The sequence below is a fragment of the Balaenoptera musculus genome, chromosome 8, assembly GCF_009873245.2.
Source record: "Balaenoptera musculus isolate JJ_BM4_2016_0621 chromosome 8, mBalMus1.pri.v3, whole genome shotgun sequence".
Taxonomy (NCBI): Eukaryota; Metazoa; Chordata; class Mammalia; order Artiodactyla; family Balaenopteridae; genus Balaenoptera; species Balaenoptera musculus.
The window spans coordinates 39,144,707-39,169,297 of NC_045792.1; the positions used below are offsets into that span (position 1 = coordinate 39,144,707).

Sequence of the window (24,591 nt, forward strand, 5' to 3'; positions counted from 1 at the left end):
CTGGTGGTCCAGTGGTTAGGGATGTGTGCTTCCACTGAAGGGGACATGGGTTCCATCTCTGGTCAGGGAACTAAGATCCTGCATGCCGTGCAGCGCAGCCTAAAAATAAAAATAAGAATAACAGTATCTACCTAAGTAGATTAAGAAGGTTCATATATGTAAAGCACCTGATAAGCTTAGGACAGTTCCTGGCCCATGTAAGGATTAACTGTTATTATTGTAGTTGTTACTTTTATTAGAAATTCTTTGTAAAATGTCATTTTTATGGCTGTGTAAAACTTTATTCATGAATCTACCATAATTTGTCTAATCATTTCCTTTTCTTGGCTATTAACTTTATTTCTAATTTTTTTAATCTCATATATAACCCTGCCATGGATATCTTTGAGCATTAAGTTTTGTCTCCATTTCAGATTCATTCCCTAGTGTAGAGGTCTGAAAATGGAATTACAACATTAAAGGGTGTGTACAATTTTAAGCCATTTAATAAGAATTTGTCAAATTGCTTCCAGAAAGATTGTGCCTGTTATACTCCTACCAGTGGTTGAATGATGAGAATGCCCGCTTTGCTGTGGCCAGACCTGCATCAAGTGTTATCATTTTAAACACTCTCTGGTATTTTGACATGGTCTGCCCCTTAAGGCTGAAATGTAACGTATCGAAAGGAGTCAACATAGTAGTTCCTTTGATACGGAGTGTTCTTGCAAGGCAAGAAAACTTCTAATGAGAAATGAAATCCTTGCTTTGTCCAATTTCCAAGTGCCGCCTCCATCCTGTTATGAAGCCTGGAAACTTCCTGAGTGTTTTTGAGGTTACAGGGCGGGATGTTTGGGGAGAGGCTATGTCAGCAGCAGGACAGTGCTAGGTACACAAGGATTTTCATAAAACAGTTTTGTTTCCGTTCTCAAACTTGGACATTGAAAACTCTGAGCACTTGATGGGATGAGGGAGGCACACTTGAACAAAAAACCCTGATGAATTTAATCCCTTTACAACTGAAGCCATTTGAGGGACAGGAGGATGGGGGAGGGAGGGAGCAGCTCCTGCACTGCCTGCAAGGTCAGATGGGAGACCAGCCTTGGGAAGGGCTGAGGGAACAGTCGGCACCTGCACCTTCACTCTTTTTAATGGCTGAGTAATATTCCATTGTATATATGTACCACATGTCCTTTATCCATTCCTCTGCTGATGGACATTTAGGTTGCTTCCATGTCTTGGCTATTGTAAACAGTGCTGCAGTGAACATTGAGGTGCCTGTATCCTTTCCTTTACCAGGGGTGTCCGTTGCCGTCTGGTCTTGCCCAGGCTCCTGGGCTGCAGAGGAAGAGCTGGGGTCTCAACTGAATGAGAGGCAGGGCAGTGGTTTTTTTCTCCAGCAGTGAACTGATATGAGTGAACAGTGCACAACAGGTACAGCTGGTCACACATGAATTCCACAGTATCCAAACCAGTTGTAGTCGGTGGTATGGTGGCCCCAAAGATGGGTTTTGCTCTTTACATTTTCTTATATTATTGTTGTATATTTAAGTTTGGTTCTAATATGCTATTGGATTCGGTTTGCTAGTATTTTGTTGAGTATTTGATTAGAAAGAACTCTTGAGAAGGAGGAGATTTTATATTGGCTTCATTTACTCTTTTATGTGTGTCCCTACTCATATCAGGGCCCTGGAAGGCAGAAATTGAGAAGCAGCTTATGTATTTTGTATACCTGTGTTAGGAAATGTAGTATATCCTGTTGCTCCCTCCCTCCAGGGTGATCTCCCTTAAACCACATCATTATGTTGCCTTGGCAACTGCTGTTTGTTATGCTTTTCTTTTCAGAACAAGTTGTGTAACCTTTTCCAAATAAGGTCCAAGTAATGTGACCTTATTTGGAAAAAGGGTCTTTGTAGATGTAATTAAGATAAGGATTTTCTTTTAAAAAAGAAATTAAGGTTTTATTCTAATGAGAGTCCACCAAGATTTCTACGCAAGAAGTGACATGATTTAATTAGCATTGGTTAAAGATCTTGTTGTTCTTTCTTTTTTTTTTGGCACCGCCATGTGGCATGTGGGATCTTAGTTCCCTGACCAGGGATGGAACCCGTGCCCCCTGCAGTGGAAGCTCGGAGTCTTAAGCACTGGAATGCCAGGGAAGTCTCAAGATAAGGATTTTTGAGATGAAGTCATCTTGGATTCTCTAGTGGGCCCTCAATGCGATGACAAGTGTCCTTATAACAAAGAAGAAGAAAGAGATTTTACACACACACACACACACACACACACACACACACACATGCACACACGCACACACACACACAGAGAAGGCAGTGAAGTGGAGGAGTGGTGTGGCCCCAAGCCAAGGAAAGCCAGCAGACACGAGAAGCTGGAAAGGACAGGGAGCACTTTCTTCCCTAGAGTCTCTGGAGGGAGTGTGGCCCTGCCGACACCTTTATTTCAGGCTTCTGGCCCCCAGAACTGTGACAGAATAAATTTCTGTTGTGTTATGCCACCCAGTTTGTGGTAATTTATTATGGCAGCTGCAGGAAACTTGTACACCAGTCTGTGCTCTGTTCAACAGGACAGTTCCGCTGATCGTGTGCTTGGCTGTGTAGCAATGTCATACGCAGTAAAAGCTTCAAAGCTGCTCTTAATTTCTGTACTTACTGTGAGCCAACAGCAAAGGGGTGGTGGATGGCACTGGTTTGCAGACCACCCTCTGAGTGCCACAGGTCCTGTCTCCCTCCCTGGTTTTGTGGACAAGGAAACTGAGGCCCGGAGAGGAGAAAGTGGGGCTGAGTTTAGAGCACAGGTGCCTCTGCTGCTTGGAATGGACAGATAGGATGTGGCACCAGCCTCCCGGGGGCCAGGTCTGGGGTGAGCGGACAGGATTGCTGCCCTTCAACCTGTCCTGCAGGCCCGCTGGTGTCCCTGTGGCTGTTCTGCACCCTGCAGAGTGAAAGTTGATGCTCCAATGAGCCCCTGGAGCACTGAGCTGCCTAAAAGGCCCAGAAGCCAGGAGATACTTGTGAAGCCTTTGCTGCAGCTAATGAGCCAAGAGTAGCAGGCAAAGCACCCTGTCAAGGGTAAAAGTCACAGCTTGATGTCGACTTAATTTCTAGCTGACTGCTTTAGTCTTTGTGGTTTGGGTCATATTTTCTCTCTGTAGCCCAATTTTAACATTCTACATTTTCAGAGAGGTAATTATCTCTTAGAGAATATGGGATTAGACTACAGTCATCTTGACTCTTAATGCTGCTTGAATAAAGTCCATCCAACTTAACCTGGCATTCAGACCCCCTGAAGAACCTTCTACTCTCCAGCCCTGCCTCCCAGCCCTCTGTTTCACACACCCTCATCTTTGAACTTCACGAAAACCATGCTCCCTAGTAGAGGGGACTAGAAGGTGTTAGAGTCTTGAAGCCCTACAGTAGGTGAGTTCATGGTTGACCAACTCAAGAACCAATGGAAAAATAGGTCAAGGGGATAGAGGGCATAAATCTTTCAAGATCTCAGGGGAAAAAAATGTTCACATTTACTAAAGTAGACTCTAAAGGCAGCACAAACAGCTAGTACCAATCACTAGCATATGAGCTAAGTCATCTGGTCTACCATCCGGCTCAGTTGAGCCACCAGATGACTGTAGCCACATGAGTAAACCAGAAGAAAAACCACTCCGCTGAGCCCAGCACTAATTGGTGACCCACAAACCATGAATAAATAAAATGTTTATTGTTTAAGACAAAAAAAATCACAGCACAGTAAATCAAGATTTATCCCTGAGTTATTACATTTCTCTTTTTAGTAATGATAGGCATCGTATAGTTACTCAATTATTCCTTACTTGCTATAGACACTTTCAGAGTCTCCCACCTTTGTATTTCATTGAAATTCTTATCTTGTTTTGTTACGGATAGTACCCATATTAAGAGCCCCTTTTCCCCAGTATCTGGGTCTCCATCTTAATATTTAATACTGCTGGGATTTTATGAATTATTTGTTGGATCTACTCTCTGGGTTTCCCACATCTCTCTCTTCCTTTCCTCTCAGGTATTATGGGACAGTAGTTCAGAGGCCCAGGTCACTCCCTCTCATCTTTTATTTTTCCCAAGGCTTTGTTTCAGAAGCCTTTATTTCTTCACCCTCTGCTTGTGTTTGTTTTTTTAACAACCCTGGATCTCTTATTTTTAAATAAGTAATTTTTGTTTGCAAGGAACAGAAATGCTCTCAAGCCAGCTGTAGTTAGCAGAGGGTCTGCTGCAGGAATCTCAGGAATGCAGGGAGCAGGCTGGAGCAGGAAGGCTCCTCTAGTTCAAGGGCTGTGCAGTCCTGTTCATCTCGCGCGCGCGTGTGTGTGATTCTCTGGATCAGGGCTCACTGCTGCCTGCCTAAGTTTGCATGTCTTTATTCTCAAATGAGGAAAGAAGGAAGGGAGGGAGGCAGTATGGCTGCTGGAAACACACCAGTCACTCGGGGGAGGGGGGTGACTGACATGAACGGACTTGGCGGGGGTGTCACAAAAAAGAGGTCTGTGGAGGGTAGTCCCACCAAACCTATTACACCTCTTTTTCTGATTTCTCAACAGGCATAACCCAAAGTCACCTTTCCTGGAAATCAGTTTGCTGAAACTATTGAAACAGCAGTTCTTGAAGAAAAGGTAAATAGAAGTGAATTTGTGTCTACTAAAATTCTCTTAAGAGGGAAACCCATGTTTGGAGGGTTGACCATCCCTGTCGTTCGTTAAACACACCCAGTTCTGTATGTATTATTTTACCTTCCTCTGCCTGGCCAAGTTCCTAGTCATCCCTCAAGGCCTTTATCAAGTGCTGCCTGCTTTTGAACCCCACAATACTCTCTCCTTCTTACTGACACGTATCCCAACGGGCTTTACATTACCATTCATGCCCCTCCTCTGACCGTTCTCCTGTGGCTGTATGGAATGTAGGTGCTCCTTCTCTGTGACCCCCACCCCATCGTAGCACTTCCACACTTGATTATAGTTGCCTGCTCGCGTGTTTTCCCCAGTTACTTCCTCGAGACATATCTGAATTGTGCCTTGGACATAGTAGATGCTCCATAAACGTTTATTGAATTAACAGTGAATTGGCCTCCATTCTAGACGGTCAGCTCCCATGTGGATTCACTTTGTACCTCTACCACTCCACCCTTGTAGGGCCTGTACTATAAATCCTTCTCAAATCGATTCTATTCTTTGAGCGTTCATCAGAAATTGTTAATCTTCTCTAGATGTCCTTTGTGTTTTGGCTGTTGGTGAAATGAAGCAAAGCTTTTCTATCTAGTTTTTATTTTTCATGGGCAATCTGGGTCCATGTTAAGAGCAGTAATCCAGAAGCGGGAGGGGAAGGGAGGTGACAGGCGGGTCAGGGAACCAGTGACGGTGGGAGCATGTCTCCCCACCCTGCCTCTGCCTCCCTGTGGTTGGTGTTGAATGGGATTTACTCGAGGTGGGGTTTGGTCATGCCCCTCTTGTCTGCTGGATGGCAGACCCCCTCCCCCACCCATCCATCCATCCATCCATCCATCCATCCATCCATCCATCCATCTATCCATCCATCCATCCATCCATCCATCCATCCATCCATCCATCCATCCATCCATCCATCCATCCGTATGATCTTCCGAGCTACCTCAATCAACAGACAGTTGCATCTGAACCCACCTCCCTGCTCCAAACCTTTTTTGCTTTAAATCATTGAGTCAGCAGATTCCTTTTCTCACCTGCTTTTACTGCACCTGCTGAATATCCCGAAGACGTTCCTCACTAATGTAGGAATGTCATGTAATGTTATCTGTTTTGTTGGTCACCATCCTCTTAAGAGGACTTGTCCCAGCCTTTCCTACCTGACAGTAACCAGCAGTTGTCTCTTCCATTTGAGGGGTTCTTCTCCTTTTAGAGGGTGCTTCTACACACAGCACCAGAGTTTCTTCTCCCACCAATTCTAGGAAACAGGCAGGGGCAAACGGTAACTTCCCGTTTCAGTAAACAGGCTCAGAGCAGCTAGGCGTCCTGTGTGAGGCCACGTCGCCAATGCGAATGGCGTCTGGTTTTTCTCTCCCCTGCACCATCTTGCGCATTCCCCTTGGAAGCAGCCGCTGCTGTCACAGAACCCAGGGGCTCTGTCTCACCCACTCCAGTGTTCCTCTCAGTGGGGGGAGCTTTGGCCTGCTGTGGAGAGATGCCGTCTGACCCTGGTGTTTCCCCTACCCCCAGCCAGGCCGCTTTCTTGAAAAAGTAGGTCTCTTCCTCCCGAGACCTTCCAATCAGTCTTATAAGTTTTATTTTGGTTGGGGCTTATTTAAATGCAGGAAATTTAATTAGTTTACATGAATGCTGTGCTGTCTTACTCTAGCAATACATAGGAAGACACTAACAGGGGCTAGAGCAGCTTAATCTAGCTGTATCTAATGATTTTCTTTCCTTGCCCTCTCCTTTAAATAATTGCAAATGGTGCCATCAATCAAGGTGGCAGAGCACACTGCTTTATTGCCATGTAGAATTGTTTAGTTAAATGTGATTTTTTAAAAAATGGCTCAACTTTTAATTAGAAAGCAGATTGTCAAATAGATTGGAAAATAGACCCATCATGATAGGAAACCAGGTTCTGGTCCAGAAGGAAGCATGTTAACTTAAGAGCAGGATGTGATTTCAGTGAGTCATTGTTTTCCTAAAATAGGCCGTCTTCTCTGGTCTTTTTTTGAGAGAGAGACCTTCCTGTACATCTGTACCGCCTTAGATTAACATTTTCCTGGGGGAGATTCTACTTGGAATCCCCCGAACAGGGTGGTACACCCAGCAGTGTAACTGTCAGGGCACAGGGCTAGATACCGAGACCCTTCTACCTGAAACATCGGTGTCAAGAAATCAGCAAACCTGTTATGTTGCTTGTAATTGAAGAAATTATCAGGCTACATACTTTACTTCCCATTGTGGTGTGATGCAAATCCCATTTTACTGTTAACAGGACTGTTTTCTTAGCCCCAAAGCTGGTATCTGCTTTACTACTGAAGATCATCTTAGAAGCAGCTTGCACATGTCCTGGCTGAGTTTGGCCCCATGAGCTCTCTGTGTGGTGCACCCTACCTTGAGCTGGCACAGTGGTGGACACACGAGCACCCCAAGAGGAAGGCGGGAAGGGTCACCTGTGAGAACGGCCCCAGGCTTCCATCACTCCACACGACTCCTCTGTGCTTTGTAGCTCCTTTTATACCTTTGATAGCAGTTAGTGAACTTGGATAGGTCATGGGCACCTCAGTTTCAACTCCTGCTCTCCTTCTATCACAGCCCCTTTCCAGACCTCCCTTCCCCCTCATTTCATTAAGGTGCACAGCTGTTAATTCACTTTCTCAAGCCAGAAACTGGGGAGTCGTCTGTTATCCTCACCTTTCTCTTCCTCCAAATCACCAAGTCCTAGTGGTACTTCTAAAGCAGATCTTGAATTCTTCTGCTGCCCTTCCACATCCTTCTCCCAAGTCCAGTGACATTGTCATTTGCCTGAGTCACTGCAAAGGCCTTTGAACGGTTGCCCTGCTTCCACTTTCCCTCCATTCTGCTCACCATGTTGGACCCAGGGGATCTTTAACAATGCTTGTCATATCATTTCACTCCCTTGCTCAAAGCTGTCAGTGACCTCCTCCCGCACTGGGACGGATCCCACGTGCCCAGCATGGCCCACAGAGGGGACTGTGCGATCTGGGCCCCGGGCCTGGCTGGAGATCCCACAGCATTGATGCCATCATGTTGAAGTAACTTGTGAGATGCTTTGCCCTTTCACTTTTGACTTCCTCGGCAGATCGCAGTGACTGATTTTCCAAGTCACGTTCGATGCAGTGGAATGCTCCCGGGGGACTTTGCACTGGGGAGATCCTGAACGTTTGATTTTACAGTAGGGATTCTGTAGGCTGGGTCTCGACTTCTGAGGCTCCCTCCTGGATGGCAGTGATCTGATTCAGACATGCAAGTCCTTTCATCAATTCCCACGGGTGTGGGACTCAAAATTCCACAGACTCCCAAGTTTAAGGCATGACTGCAGGCTATCTACCAGTAATCCCAGGGATGTCATTAAAAGTTACTGGAAAAAAAAAAAAAAAACCAGGGTAATGGTGTGATTTCAAGGATTGAAGGTGATGCGATGGCCACTGTCTCTAACTTACAAGGTGCCTTCCTCCCTCAGAAGAGGCAAAACCCACCTGCATCTAAGGTGGAAGCCCACCAAGGTCAGTCACAGGGTTCTCAACCTCCTAAATATGGTTCAGTGGGTCATCTCCAGAACTACTTCCAATACAGAATAAATGGCGAAGTGCAACTTACTTAAATTTAATGAGAATTTAATACACAATACTATGTATTGTTTGCTAATGCTGAACTTTTCTATTTTCATGAACTTTCAATAATTCATAAAGTTGTACATAATCTTAAGAATAAATCTCAAGATTAAGGTTATCTTGAATAAATTTCTGTTAAATTACAGTCCATCCTCCATGCGGGTTCTGCACTGGGGGATTCAACCAACCACGGATCGAAAATGTTTGGAAAAATAAATGCCAGAAAGTTCCGAAAAGCAAAAGTTGAATTTGCCACATACCAGCCTATTCACATAGCATTTACACTGTATTAGGTATTACAAGTAATCTAGAGATGATTTAAAGTATATGGGAGGATGTGCCATAGCTTATATGCAAATACTATGCCATTTTATATAAGGGACTTGGGTACATGGGGGAGGCGGGGTTCTGGAACCCACCCCCTGCGGATCCCGAGAGGCGACTGTACCGCAGGCTGGAGTTTCTGGATGAGTGCCTCGTCCTCCACTAGGAGTCTGGCTGTCTCGCCACGCACGCAGTGGTGTGTTCCAGGCTCCCGTGGAGCGTGGACTTACACAGGCCCTTGGATTTCCCGTAGAATTTGGAAACAGTACTCTAAGAGTGCACTGTCACCACCATCTTGAATTCGTGACAGTTGTTAATTGCCAGGAATCTAGATGTTTAATTATCAGTCACTGTTAGCTTGGCTTTCTCATTATTAGTTCAGCACCATTTGGTTGGTTGTTTACCTTGAAGAGTGAAGTGGTGCATATTTACACCAGGGATGTTTTCTGGCTAACAAGTTTCCAACAACTGGACTTTAAAACATGTGTGACATGTAAACGAGTCATCCATACCCCTTTCCTGAAGCAGACATGCACCTCTCCTGCATTTGCTTCTACAGTGATTCTTCACAGTTAACCACTGCATATGTTTTGCTGGGAAGGGGAAAGTGTGTGGGGCGGGTCCACACCCATCCATGGGCAGTGTAGAGGGATTTAGAAGTGTCTGTACTATTTAGGGCTTGAGAAAGCAGCAAGGTAAGGCAGGGAAACACAGGTTAGGCTGTTGCAGAAATCCGCATGAACCAGACGAGGGCCTACTGGTAGTGGGGATGGAGCAGGACGATGTGTTGAGAGATGTTTAGGAAGAGGGATTGGTAGGTCTTGGGGGACAATTTGATACAGGGAGTGGGGGTGGGTAGGGGAGACATCGAGGAAAACCCCCAAACCTCTGGCTTGGGCAACATTAGCAAGCGGAACAGGCTTAGATCGTTCATCAAATACTTACTGAACCCCTGGTGGGGGAGGTGGACAGAAGTGATGAACTCTAAAAAGAAAAGGTGGAACGAAAGAAGGGTTATTTTAAAGGTGTAGAAGTAGGCGCAAGGGCACCTAATTTTGACTAAGGGGATCAGACAGGTTTTCTCAGCAGAGAGAGTGTGTAATGCAGGCCAAGACGAGAAGACCCAGGCATGAGTGCGCATTGGCTTGTTCTGTACCTCGAGCAGCGGGACAGGAGTAACGGCTGCTTGATGCCACGTAGCGGACGGGGCTGCACTCTGCACACGGGGCCTCGGAGGCCCGGCCAAGTTCACACTGTGTGTTGTTGGCCCTGAGGCCACCGAAGGCTTGTTAGTTGGAGGACTAAGATGAGACCTCGGTTTAAGTGAACTCGTTCTGTCTGGAGACTGAGGAACGGGGAGGCTGGAAGCAGGAAGATGTGCGGGGTGAGACGGTGAGGGCGGGGAGGACAGACGGGCTCTGGGTATGGGTGCAGCATTGATTTCATTTGAAGGTGGGGGGTGGGTGGGATCTGGAGTCAGGGCAGGAGGAGAATAATCAGGCCCTGGTGAGGGCGGCGGGGGGAAGCGGAGGTGAAGGAGACCAGGGCTGCCTGAGGAAGCAGCCTCACCGTGGTCAGCGGGGTCTCTGTGGCGCCCGCAGATGGGCCACAGGCAGAATCAGCAAGCCTGATTTCGTCTTCAGCGCTCCAAAGCCTCTTGTTCTGTGCCCTTTGCCCAAACCGTCCTCATCCACGGTTCAGGTTGGTAAAACCGGCTTAAGGTTCAGCAAACAAGACGGCCTTCAAATTAAAGATCAAATATGTATCCCTTCGTTAGCGGCAAACCCCACTTCAGCAGCCCGAGCTCATTGTCCGATGGGGTCCTTCTCCTCCCCCGACCCCAAGCTGACCCTTCGGAGACTCCAGAGAACACCTGGCATGCCACTGGGTAAATATTGGAGAGCAGCCCAGTTTACCGCCTGCCTTTTGCAGAGTATTTGGATTTTGGCAGCAGTCAGGGCCTGCATTGAAGCACGAATGGCGGGCTTTGAGCCTTCGCCAGTGGCTCTGTAACGCCCTGTTTGGAGTGATCTTCTCGCTCACCGGCTGACAGCCGCGGGCCCCCGTGACCCTGCATCGCGGTGCTGCAAAGGCACACTTGTTTCAGGCGCCCTCCTGCCCTAGTCCTGCTCGAGGCTTGCTCCCACCTTTTTCTGTGGCCTCTGCTCTCTAATCAGACATGCAGCCCCTTGTAATGCTGTCTGTATTACATCACGTCCCCCGCTCTCTGTCACCTTATGCTGCTTTGTCTTTCTTCATAGCACTTCACTCCTTGACACACTACATATTTATTTGTCTCTCGTCTGCCTCCTTTTCCTGGAATGTACGTTCCGTCAGAGCCAGAACTTTGTGTTGTGCATTATTCCGTCCCCACTGCCCGCACAGTGCCTAGCGCATCGAGGTGAATCAGTAACTGATGAGATGGACCAGTCAGTTCATCCCTCTGTATATGCACAGCAGTTGAGCAGTGCCTGGCATGTGGTAGGTGCCCGCTAAGTGTTTGATGGAATGAACTGGCGAGTGAGTGACTCTGTGTGTGATTGGCTCGTCCCCAACACTTAGGTGCCCAGCAAGTGTCTGTGGAATAAATGAACGGATGTGAGAGCTTGCCCGTCTCTTTCTGAAGCTGGCCCTCTGGGTGGGGTGAGCCCCAGTCTCTGTATTTGAGGAAGGCCCAGGCGTGCAGTCTTGGGCGCATGTAGTTGCGGCTGCTGTTTGCATTTGATGCTTCCGTCAATCCCTCACTCTCTCTCAGTATGTCTGCCATCAGCCAGGCGCTGTAATTACCTTGCTGTGATTTAGCTTAGGGATGAATTTTTCATTTTAAAAATGCCATAAACAACGGGTGCTCGTGATATGTTGGTTGTTAATGAAGTTCACGCCTAAGAGAACATGAGGACGGTGCTCCGCGTCTAGGAGAGAAGGGCTGTGAGCACGCTTCTGGCCCCAGAAGCGTGAGGAGGGCAGAGGAGTTCTGGCGGACTCGTGGCTCTGCATGCCCGAAGTGTTCCCCAGCGTGTAGGCAGAGCCCTGGGGTGCGTGTGGGTCCTGTTTACCCAAAGGTTTGGGGGAAATAACACTTAAAGAATATTAAAACAAATATGGTTGGTTGTTGGAGGAGAATGCAACATAGCTTAGTGGTTACAAGCAGGGTTCTGGAACCAGACTGGGTGCGTATGAATCTGTCCCACCACTTATTTGCTTCGTGGTCCTGGGCGAGTTACATAACCTCTCAAAACCCCATTTCTCGCCTCTAAGATGGGAGCCTGGGACGCAGTGAGAGCCGCGGCAGGCTCTTATCACAGTGCCATGCCCGTTACGAGTAAACAGCAAGGGATAATGTTATATATGATTGCTTGACATTTAAAATAAGACACAATTAAAATTTTATTCTTGCAGTGGCTTTGCCCCAGACTTGGCCTCCAGGACTGAATGTCCACTCTCCATATTTGAGATGGAAGAGTTAGAGAAGCACTGCCTTAAAAAAAAAATCCAAAACAGTGCATACAATTGGCTGGTGTGCATGTCTTCATGAATTTCCCCCCAGCCTTGCCTTAGTCTTGAGCTGCCAGAGTTGAGCTGTCGATAACAAAGGGATAAATTAGTGACTCTTGCTTTTAGTACCTGCTGTCTTAAAGTACCTAATTGAATAGCAGGTGAAATCGAGAGAACCTGCAGGTTTGGATAAAGAATTGCCATTTAAGGAATGACAACACCTAGAAGAGCTTGTAACTTTTCACGTTCATTACTTCCTTTTATTCTCATAAGAGCCTGTTATTCATCAAGGTAGAAAGACTGTCAGGGTGTTTCTGTGACTTCTCCTGGGAATGGGATTGAAACACTTATCAGCCCTTCCTGCCTTGAGGTCTTCTCCATCCAGTGTTTTTCAGATGCAAGTCACTTTCCATGGGATTAAACTGACATGTTTTTCTAATGAAATGAAACAAAGAAAATTTCCGAGTGTGTCGCACATAATAAGCTTACATATCATGGCATAAAACTTTGGTTTTAGTTTGTGCCGTGTGCGCTGCTGTTAATTGTATTTCTTTCTGTGCATCTTAACCGTTTCAAAGCCGTTGTTTTGTACCCTCTTACGGGAATTTCACTTAACTTCGTTTCTGTTCAGTCATCTCCTTTGTCCTGTCCGTGGTTGAGTTTGCTTCAGGTCAACTAGTTAAAACAAATTACTGTGCTTGAAGTTGCTGATCGCTGTGAATTTAACTCTAACTTGTCCGGGTTACATAACGAGATCCATCAAAGGCTTTTTGCCCACCCCTCTTCAGTGGGAGGAGCTGATGGTTGAGCCGCACCTGCAGAGCTTGGTGGAATTGCAAGGCAGGTCCCTGAAAGCCAGTATTTCCTCAAGGCTGGGAGAGCCTCTTCACCGCTGGTTCTTGGAAGAAGCGTGCAGGGACTATTCTGCCCTCCCTCACATGGCCTTCTTTGTTCTCTGAGACCAGCAGGAGAGGCCTGGGAAACGTGACAGTAACTTGACAGAAAAGGGAGGGACGTGGCTTCGTGGAATGAGCAGAATTGAGGCTCCTGCAGAGTTTTCCGCTCCTGAGCTCTGTGTGTGTTGGGGGTTAGGGAGGCGCACGTGGAGGGAGTGGGGCTCCTTGGACAGGCCACTTAAGCCTGAACAGCGGCAGCGTTCCAGATGCGAGGTCCCGGGCTAGGCGCTTTTCTTTTGCAATCTCATGTAACCCTCACATTGTATTCTTCTCACTGTGTCATAGTGGCCTGACAAAATCCTGTCCTGGTTAAGTCTAACATCCCCCGACTCCATCCCCTGTACCTGCACCTGCGCGTTGGTGCCACCCCCCAACCGCCTCGCTCTAAGATCTGAGGCCTCTGACTGCAGGCTGGTGGTCACCCGTCGTGCTCTAATGCATCCATCCCGCTTGACTGCTGTTTCACAGCTTCTCTCTCTTCAGACTCCAGCATCTCCTCCCCCTTGCTGCCTCCCAAGCTGATGACCTTCTTCCCATTTCACTGAGAACCAGCAATAGCCCGGTGAGAACTTGCACAGACTCCCACCGTCACATTGGGCCCATCCAGGGCCAGCCCAGCTGGTGCTCCAGCTCCCCTGGGTGGCTCGCCAGCACTTCTTTTTCCTTCCTTCTCCTGATCCATTTTCCCCTGTAACACAAACATTCTATAAGTGCCTTAAAAAACAAACAAGTAGAACAAAACTCTTGTCCTCATATCCCCTTCTGATTCTGACCCTATGTTCATAGTGATGAAGATGATGATGTTGATGATGGATGATGATAGTTACATAGTAAATACTACGGACCAGGCATTATTCTCATATATCAATTCCTTAAGGGATTATTATCCCCATTTTCCAGGTGAGAAATGTGAGGCACGGAAAGATTAAGGAACTTGCCCGAGGTCACCGGGCTGATAAATGGCGGGAGTGGGATTGCAGTGCAGACACTCAGCCCCCGAGTCCTGCCTTGAGAAGCGCTGCTGACTCGTGGTCTCCGTTCTCTAGCCTGCTCCCTGCCTCCCTGGGACCCCCTCAGATCTGGGCCCCCTCCCCTCCTCGCCACCCCACCAAAACTCTCCCCTCAGGTCACCAATGACCTACACGTGACCAAGCCTGATGAGCAGCTCCTTCTTCCTGGAACACTTTCTGCACTTGCCTTCCAAGACACCTTACGCTTCCAGTTTTCTTCCTTTCATACCTTTTTAGTCTCTTACTGGTTGCTCTTCAACTCTGCAAGTCCTAAACCTCAGAGCGCACTGGCCCCTCTCTGTCTGCGCTCGCTCCCCAGCCTGGCGGCTTGCATTGCTGACAGCTGCCACGCTCCTGTCTCCAGCCCAGCTCTCTCCCCACGCACAGCCTCATGCATCCAGCTGCCTGCTCAGTGTCTCCACTGGGGACAGCTAATCGCGTCTCAAACTTGACCCATCCCATTGTCCCCACACCCCTGCGTGGCGCCTCCATTCCTGCACTTCCTTGGGCCATAGAGCCCTTCATCGTTTTATTTTTTCACACTCCAGTTCCAATCTGCTGGTGAATCATGTTGGCTCTCCCCTCAACGTACCCGACCGCTTTTCCCCACATCTGCCCCTCCCTGGGACCAAGCCACCATGTACCTCCTGAATAATTCACTCATGTCCTCACTGAGCTCCTGGCCTCAGCCCTTGCCCCCTGCAGTCAGTCGTCCAGCAGTGCTTTTCCTTAGCACAAGCAGAGCCCTCCGGTGGCCCCCGTCTCGCACAGGTCACTTCCTCACCTCCTTTGAGTCTCTGGTCCGGTGTCACTTTCTCATGAAGCCTTCCTTGATTGATTTCTCTAAATTTGCAGCCTCTGTTCTTATTTTCTCTAAAACACGTAGCATCATCTGACACATATTCTGTTCATTTGTTGGTTGCCTGTCTCCCACATTCCCTGTAAACTACCCAGCATGTCTCCCGACATATAGTTGATGCTCAAAAAATATTTAAATGCTAGGTAGTTTTATCCCTGTTTTACAGACAGAGTAATTGAAGGTCTAAGAGGTTAAGTTCCTTGCCCAGGGCCACAGACCCCAGAAGTGCCAGGATGGGGATTAAAACCCAGACGTGAGCTTAATTGCTCTGTCTGCTCTTTTTCTTGTGAAAAAGGACAATAATAGGTAAGACGAAGAGTTACCATGAGCAGGAAATGAATACTGCACAGGAAAGCACTTTGCAGGAATGTCACTTATCCAATTTATTGAGAACCCTAGCTTTTTATGTCTGCGTTATTCAGCAACCCACCCCAAAGTTCTTTTGTGTTCTCGGGTTTTTATTTAGGAGTAGCTGACACTGCCACCGCCAAATGGCATAGTTTCTTCTTCCTTCACCCTCGGTGACAGAAGTATGTGCACGTGTTTGTGCCTGTCAGCTTCCGCCCGTGGCTCTGATCCTCCCGACGGGCCGGCCGGTCGAGAGCTCCCCGACCTCTGAGGCCGGTCGGCAGCGGGGCGCTGGAGCCCGCGAGCTCTCACTGCTCACGTCTGTGTTCCCGGGAAGGCGCTTGTGTGATCAGCTGGTGCCTAGCGGGTGTCGGGAGCCCCATCCCGCCCGGTTCTCCTGGCAGCCTGCCCACCCCCTGTCCCCGTCTCTGCGGCAGACAGAAGTGAGGTGATCACGGCCCGTTACGGCTAAACCCCAGGGACGTACAGTGACGTGAGCACACGCCATGAGCCACAGAGCTGCTGCTCTCGGCGCGCAATTTTTAGGTTTCCCTGAACTCAGGGCAGCTTCCCTGGGCTCACGGCGTAGAGCATGGAGTGGTGCAGCGCTCTTGATGCTTCATGTTGATAATGACGCAGCCAAGAGAAGAGCTGGTGGAGATCTGCCCCACAGACACCCTTCTTACGTGTCGTTTATTCGTTTGCGTTCCTGATTTTGCAGTAGGAGAAAAACGCAGCCATTTTCTCAGCGAGCATGTTACACCGCCTTTTCTGGAGACAGGAGAGCTGCAGGGCTGTGGAAAGGTGGACAGCGTGGAGGATGGGCGGGCAGTCTCTGGCCTCCATCCCTGGGAGTGGCCCTCCAGGCGGGCCGCCACCTGGGCCTGGTGTCTGTCCTCGCATCGCCTGTGTGGGGAGGAACGGGTGCAGCCGACACAGTCTGCGGCCACTTGACGTTGTTGCCTGGACGTGCTGTTCTCAGCGGGCGCCCCTGCAGCAGCCTGGGGCATCCTGGGGGCCTTCTTTCTGAGCAGCCTGGCCCACCAGGAGAGTTCAAGCAACCTGCAGTGCGTCTTTAAGCCCAGGACACCTTCTGGGAGTCGGAGCAAGTAAGGAACAGGCTTTATCCGCTGCCACGTGAGACAGGCTCCTGCCCACACACCCTCCCTCCTTGTGTCCTCAGCCTCCAGAGCTGACGGGCAGGAACCCGCCATGGACTCTTGACCCTGTGTCCCGTCACTGCATGGGATGGCCCGGCTACCTGGAGGCAGCTGGGTTGGATGGGAGGCAGACAGAGCTGGGTCTGAATCCCAGATGCACTCTGACTTACTACCTAGGCCCTTCTCTGAGCTTCAGTTCCCTTGTCTGAAAAATGGGATAAAAGCCGCAGTGCGGTTTGCGTGTTTGTAGAGGGCTTTAGTGCGGTAGCCTGACAGGTAGTGAGCCTTCGGGATGTGATAGCTGCTGTTCTTAATTGTGGGCTGACCTGGAGGCACTGTCACTGTGGGGTCATGCAGAGAGGGTGGGTGAGCTTTGGAATTAGGTCTGGGTTCAGATCCTCAGTCCATTCATTTCACTCAATATTTAATGAGTGATTGTTATGGATTTTATACTAGGGTTGAGACTGCTGGTTTCCTAATGGTCTTTGATCTTGGGCAAGTCACCATACTTTTCTTTTTTTCTTTTTTCATAAATTTATTTTATTTATTTATTTTTGGCTGCGTTGGGTCTTTGTTGCTGCGCGCGGGCTTTCTCTAGTTGCAGTGAGCGGGGCTACCCTTCGTTGTGGTGTGTGGGCTTCTCATTGCTGTGGCTTCTCTTGTTGCGGAGCACAGGCGCTAGGCACGTGGGCTTTAGTAGTTGTGGCACGTGGGCTCAGTAGTTGTGGCTCACGGGCTCTAGAGCGCAGGCTCAGTAGTTGTGGTGCACGAGCTTCATTGCTCCGCGGCATGTGGGATCTTTCCGGAGCAGGGATCAAACCTGTGTCGCCCGCATTGGCAGGCGGATTCTTAACCACTACGCCACCAGGGAGGTCCCCATACTTTTCCGAATCTCATCTTCTTCACGTAAAATGGGAGTGAGAATACCAATCTTGTGTTGAGAATGAAAGGAGCATTTCTAAGTGGTAGCTGGCTGGTTTATTGTCTTCTGCTATAACTTTTTCTCCTCTCCTGTAGAATTTTCTGCTGTAACTCTGTGCTTAGTACGTAAGATGACTGCTTGTCCTCCAGCTTTGGTGTTCGACCCAGAGATGCTTGCTGAGCACCTGTTATGTGAGAGGCATCCTGCCAACCCAGGGCAATATTATTACTAGCAAGACACATTTGCTCCCAGAGGCGTGCTTAGTCCAGTGGGGACATCAGGGGCCCAGCCAGTTAGGCGGCGGCCACTGGTCAGTGCTGCAATAAAGGCGTAAACCGAGTGCCGAGACGGCACTGGGGAGGGAGTGCTGAAGGCCAGGGACAGGGGTGACCAAGGATGGGTGTCTGTACCAGGAGGACGCTGGTGCGTGGGGGAGGGCATGCGGCAGAGCTCCTGCACGGGCACGGGCATGGGATGTGAGCGTGTGAGGTGGGCACTCACGCGTGTTGGTAGCCGTGGGTCATGTGAGGTATGATAAGCCTCGAGAGATCCATTAGGGCGGGGCTGTGAGGGCCCCGGAGTCCTCACCATTGTGAGTCGAGGCCGTGATGTGGGATGCTTATCAGGGAGCTGAACCTGGTGCTTATTGCATGGGGCAGGCACAGCACTGCCCAGTTAAAGTGCCGTGTGAGCCACTCACGGAATTTAAAGTTTTTGAGTAGCCCACATTAAGACAGTAAAAAAAAAAAAAAAGGTGAAATTAATTTAATAATACATTTTATCGAACCCAGTATATCCAAAATGTTATCATTTCTTGTAATTAGTATGGAAGATTTTAATGAGACGGTTTATATTCTTTCTTTTGGTACGGAGCCTTCAAACTCTGGTGTGTATTTCACACTACAGCTCAGTTTGGACAACAGCCACATTTCCAGTGCTAGTAGCCACATGTGACGAGTGGCTGCCATACTGGGCAGTGCAGCATTAGCCTGTCTGGGGTACGGGAGCTGGGGGTGGGCTCTGTGATTCTGAACCTTCCCTCAATTGCCCAAGCCAACCTTCTTCTCCCATCAAGCCTCTGGGAAGACCTGCCCAGCAGCAGACTGGTAACTGGTGGTTTTCAGCAGGGAACAGAAAGAAACTGGGGGGTTCCATCATCCAGGGGTTATATGGTTCAAAACCAAAACAAGGGCAGCGTTCCCTGGTACCTCCCTCCGTACGTGCATCTGCACTGGAAAAAGCTCCCTGGAAAGGGAGTTACTCTGTACCATTTACTGAGCATCTGGTTTGGCCTGTTAATCAATACTTCAGATAATACTTCAGTCTTTCTCCTCCAATGACTCTACAAAGCAGGTTTTCATATCCCATTTTACAGAGGAGGAAAGTCAGGGCATGAGAGATTAAGTACATTGCCCAGGGTTGTATAACTAGACATGGCAGAGCTGAGGCTCAAACCTGGTTTCAAACCCACGTTCTTACCTCTGCTCCTGGCTGTTTCCCTAATAGGTTCTAAGGCTGTCATGTACATTATGATTTCTAAGTAGGAAGAAATATACATAAGGATTTTAATAAGCGTGTGTGTGCACAATATATGTGTGTGTATATATATATATATATATATATATATATATATATATATATAGAAAAAAGACTGGAAAGCTCAGCCAAAAAATCATAAAATGATTCTATCTGAAAGGATGTGTTTCCCCTTCCTCTCTGCCCCCCTCCCGTCTGCCCACGCACACCGGGGACCGGTTGGAACATTCCAGTGCTGACCAGTTGCCATGGGCTTGTTGGTGGGGGAGGGGCATTGGTGGAACTCAAGTGTTTGTGAAGTTTCCGTTCCCTTGGCTAGGGGAGCTAGAGGCAGGGGGGTGGCCAGGTGGCAGTCATGGTCGGGTTGTAAAGCTGGAACTCGGCTAGTGGCTCCTCTATCCTGCCTGGGCTGCTTGCTGGGAAAGAGCCAGACTGCACCTTACGAGCTTCATCTCTGATTTCCTCTCTGCAAGGGGCTGGTGAGCAATGACGTGGCCCCAAAGTGGGTAAAGGGCCGGGAAGGTGCGTGGGGAAGGCACCGGAGGATGGTTAGACTATTCAGGCTTCGGGGTCAGGCTGATGTGGGTTTGACTTTTGACTCTGCCACCCCTAATTTTGTGACAGTGGCAAGGCTTTGGACTCCTCATTTGTAAAACTGGAGTAATCATTTTAGCCAGGGCTCCTTCGTTGGAAGGTACAGAGACCCACTGCAGCCAGCTCAAGTTCAAAGAGATGTCTATCCTAAGATTCAGAAACAGGTCAGCATAACTCAGCTCAGGAGGCTGTATAGAGCTGGGCCTCGCAGGGGCTGTGCTGGAAACATAAGAGCAGAGTCCCCAGTCTCCAGCTCTCAGAGTGCTCCCCTGGGCTCCTGTCTCCTCTCCCCAGCTTGGCTTCCTCTGTTGTCTTCCGCACATGGCATCAGATGGCTTCCCCGGTGCCCCCATCTGCAGGATTTTCCAGCTTGTGTGCCTTCATGTTTCTCAGTTTAGATTTCTGAAATAGAGGCTGACTGGCCCACTCCACTGAAGTTCCTCTTGTCGGTTCTCCAAGTCGCCAGATCCAACGGCTGCTGCTTTATCTTCACTTTGTCTCGGTGGCATTCTGAAGCAGCGCTCTTCTTGACTCTTGGTCCCTGGGACTCCACACTTCTCTTCTTCACTTGCCTCTCCTTCACAGGCTCCTTTGCTTGCCCTTCCGCTCCTGTTCTCTGACTGTCAGATGCTCAGGGCTCGGGCCTGGCCCTCTTCTCCATCTACCTTGTCCTTGGTGAGCTCACCTCATCAGTGGCTGATGACTTCCAAATATAGATCTTCAGCTCAGACCGAGCTCTTGACTCATGTCCTCAACCGCCTCCTTGATATTTCCATGGTGATGTCTAATAGGCATCCTCACACATGGATAGATGTGAACAGAGCCCTTAATGTCCTTTCTCAAATCCATCCCCCCTTCCTGCCATTCTCTCTCACCTCATAAGGCCAGATCACCATCCAGCCAGATGCTCAAGCTCCAAACCTTAGGTCCACCCGTTATTCTCTTTCCCTCATGTGCCATGTCTAATCTGTCATTAGGTACCCCCCAAATAAAAGCCCACTCCATCCTCCTCTCCATCACCACTGGCCCTCCCCACCAAGTCTGAGCCACCCCTGGCCCTCCCTGCCCTGCTCTAAGGGCCTCCCTTTTCATTCCCCTGGACCCCAGTCTCCACAGACCGGCCAGAGGAGCTTTTTTAAACTTGCACCTCCCCGTGTGAAGCCCTTCAGTGCCTCGTGCTGCTTTCGGAGTGAATCCCGGCTCCTCACCATGGCCCGCCAGCCTGTGGATGGCCTGGCCTCTGTGCCCTCTGCAGTTCCCCTCCTGCCACCCTTCTGGTTCCTTCCGCTCCCTCTGCCTGCGGCTCTTCCCCAGCCTTTGTCCTGCTGGGCCCTTTTCCCTCCCCTCAGTTGTCCTCTCAGCGGTGTTTTCCCTCCCTCCTCACCACTCTCTCTTCAGCCCCAGGGAGAGTGCCGGCCTGTGGTTTGCGGCCCACAGCACAGGTGAGTGGGATCAGGGAGGCCACCCACTGGAGCCTGACCGAGACCCCAGACTTCAGGCTGGCGTGTTCGTCCTTTAAATCCTGACCAGACCTGCACTGTCCCCAGTGACGAGGCCTTTTTTTAAGCCTTGGAGAGCTTCTGAATGCATCTCACAAATGTCAAGAGCTGGTCGTCACGGGGGCTGGTGCCTATGAATGTCCACCACACCTCTGGGAGGATGCAGGCAGTAGCCGAAGGAGCGGGGCTGGGGCCCGTGTTAACTCTGGGCCTCTTGTGCTGCCTGCCTGCGGCCAGTCCTCTGGGGGTGCCCTGTGAGGGGTCCTGTGGGAGGATCTTGTGGTGGGCCCTGCGAGGTGTCCTGCGGGAGAATCTTGTGATGGGCCCTGTGAGGTGTCCTGTGGGAGAATCCTGTGAGGTGCCCTGCGAGCGGTCCTGTGGGAGAATCCTGTGAGGGGTCCTGTGGGAGAATCTTGTGATGGGTCCTGTGAGGGGTCCTGTTGGGGGCTGGGTGACGGGCCACAGCGGGGCCCTTCTCTTTTCACAGGTCATTAGGTCCACAGGGAAATGGCTACAAATCAGAGTGCTGCCAATGGCCTGTCTCTTTTCAGACAACTTCGTGAAGCTGTGTCAGGGAGAGAACAGACCATGGCTCATAGCTTTGGACAAGGGATGCCATCCACTGCTCTGTTAGATACTATTTACAGACCAGCTGACTGTGCGCAAGACATTTTCCCTCTTGCCCCTTGGTCTCCTCATCTCTGAGGCGGGGGTCACAAGCCTGCCCGTCTCCCCGCAGGCTGTTTGTTGGGTGGGCTTCAGGAGCGTCAGCTAACGTGGATCCGGTGCCTCCTCCGTGCCAGGTGCCGTTGTTACCCAGATTCTTGTCTCATCCTCACCGCGGTCCTGCGGGCGGGGCACTGCCATTAGACCGCCTCCCCGGGGGCGGCTGAGGCTGGTGAGCTCCGTGAGCTCTGACCAGGGCCCCGGAGCGGGCAAGCGGTGGGGAGGGAGGAAGCGGCTGCCAGGTGTGGGCGGGCCGAGCGCCGCGTGGAGTGTTTTCTTTTCAAATCCTCAGTCACTCCTTCTGAGAGAAGTTGTCCTCATTGTTCAGATGATGACACTGAGGCCTCCTGAAGCCCAAAGCCGTTCAGCCAGTAAGTTGCATGTCCTTAGTTTGAACCCAGGTCTGCCTGCAAGTTCTCTGAAAGATTTGGAAAGGAGAATTTTTTGTTTTTTAATTAATTAATTAATTTATTTATTTATGGCTGTGTTGGGTCTTCGTTTCTGTGCGAGGGCTTTCTCTAGTTGCGGCAAGCGGGGGCCACTCCTCATCGCGGTGCGCGGGCCTCTCACTGTCGCGGCCTCTCTTGTTGCGGAGCACAGGCTCCAGACGCGGAGGCTCAGTAGTTGTGGCTCACGGGCCTAGTTGCTCCGCGGCATGTGGAATCTTCCCAGACCAGGGCTCGAACCCGTGTCCCCTGCATCAGCAGGCAGACTCTCAACCACTGCTCCACCAGGGAAGCCCATGAAAAGGAGAATTTTTAAAGCCGGGGGTTCCTACACCTGTCAGGTCTTAAGGAAGTTAAGAGTGGCTGTTTTCAAAAGCCTGATGGAAGGCGTAAATTTGCCTAAATGGGGCTCTCCAGAACTTTAATATTTGCTTTTGGCTGGCATCATGTCATTCCAGTGCAATAATTTCAGCCCTCTTGTACCAGGAGGAACTCCGCCTGATTATGGATAATAGGAAAAAAATTCTGGGGTCCAGTCGGGGATGAGAGGAGTGGTGAGGTTAGGATCCCTCTACCAACAGAGAGAGTCACACAAGGCTTTTCCCGTCTCGGAACCCACATTCCACGTCCTGCCTGCCACTTGACACGTTCACTTAGGTGTAAATGTCATCTTCCTCATCAGGGTGGTGACAGGCCACCCACTGTCCTGGGGCAAAACTGGGTACACAGGATCGTGATACGAAAGTCTCTTTGTTAGAGGAATATTGGGATACACGGTTCCTCTGCCTCAGAGAGTGCCTCTCTACCAGTCCCCCAGGATGTTATGAAGGGCATTTGTCTTTTTTATTTCCCTGCCCAGTATCCAGCCCCCCACTCCTTCACTGTGTTTAGAAACACTCCCCCTGCTTATAGAGGTTGGAAGAGTAGGCTGCGGGTATATTGGGTCTCAGCTTGGCTGGTCACATGCACCTGGTGACACAGAGAAGCCAGGGCCCTGGAGAGTTCATCCTGAAGGCAGTGACAGCAGCTCCGTCTGGTTTCCAGGGGCAGTAGTGGTGGCCTCAGTGCCCCCTGCTCCAGCGGCAGTGTCCAGGTGATGATACAGCCTGAGGCCTCCTCCAGGCTCGTGGTGTGAGTGGGGCTCAGGTGATGGCTGCACAGCTCCTTGTCCTCTTTTCTGGGGATCCTGTGAGGTGCCAAAGGCCTCTGCGTTAACTCCACAGTTGCCCAGTTGCTCCGTGGCATGTGGGATCTTCCCAGACCAGGGCTCGAACCCGTGTCCCCTGCATTAAGCAGGCAGATTCTCAACCACTGCGCCACCAGGGAAGCCCCACTCTGTTCATTCTTGATCATGGTTCTCTCTACAGGAGATTCTGCACCTTGACCAGAGGAGCGTGACCCTTCCTTCCTTCAAATCCCTCTCCGGACGCACCCTCCTAGCATCCCCTAGGAAAGATGCGGCAGCTCAAGGGGAAGCCCAAGAAGGAGACGTCCAAGGATAAGAAGGAGCGGAAGCAGGCCATGCAGGAGGCCCGGCAGCAGATCACCACGGTGGTGCTGCCCACGCTGGCTGTGGTCGTGCTGCTGATCGTGGTGTTCGTGTACGTGGCCACGCGCCCCGCCATCACCGAGTGAGGGACCTCCCCCGCCAGAGAGGAGGCGCGGGAGGGGAGAGCAGAAGAAGAATGGCTTTCATCCGCAGAGATCTTCCTGCTGCTGAGCTCTGAGCCAGAGTACCCTGTCTTCTCTGGTCTGTGACTTGATTAAAGTTTCTCCACTTTTCTTGGGAGGGAATAGGGAACGCTTTATCAGTGAATGTGCCATACACCTTATGGTCCACTTCATGTGCCTTTCAGACTTCAAAGCCTGTGTGTGTGTGTGTGTGTGTGTGTTTTTCTCGCCTACAATCGATATGTAGCTCCACCTGGTGAGAGGAGGCATCTCTGGGTCGTGGATCAGTTGGAATCAGTGCTCACCCCATCCCCTTTGCTTTGAACATGACTCTTTCCTACACGTGTTCATGATTTCCAAAGGGACTGTATTTCTTCTCTGTGCTTCATGTGATTTGAAATATGTCGACTCAAAAGTGAAATATTTATTTTTTGAATAAAGGAGATAATAGCCTTAAACTGGATGTTTATCTTGTTTTGCCAGGAGGTGGCCTTGCTCTCCCGGGAGCCCAGGAAGGTGCTGTCTGTGCGGGCCCCCTGGCCGGGAAGTATGTCCCCCTCGCCTCCAGTCCTCTGGGCTTTCTCCATCTCCCCCTTCACTCCCTGCTGTGAATCACTTCCGGTAAAATTGTGGTTTTTGACTGGCTCATTTTAAGATTGAGAGACTCTTGAGAGGGCCAGAAAGGATGCATAAATTGGTCTGTTTCAGCAAAAATAAGAGTTC

The 24,591-nt window shown here is 49.9% G+C and overlaps 1 long non-coding RNA gene across 1 annotated transcript in view; it reads left to right on the plus strand.

The window, feature by feature from the left end:
- LOC118899338 overlaps positions 1-24,326 on the plus strand; it is a 70,428-nt gene extending 46,102 nt beyond the window's left edge. Inside the window, exons 2-3 of the long non-coding RNA XR_005020935.1 lie at positions 4,565-4,636; positions 23,565-24,326. This is a non-coding gene — a long non-coding RNA (uncharacterized LOC118899338). The remainder of the gene's footprint in view (positions 1-4,564; positions 4,637-23,564) is intronic.
- Positions 24,327-24,591: the final 265 nt, after the last annotated feature.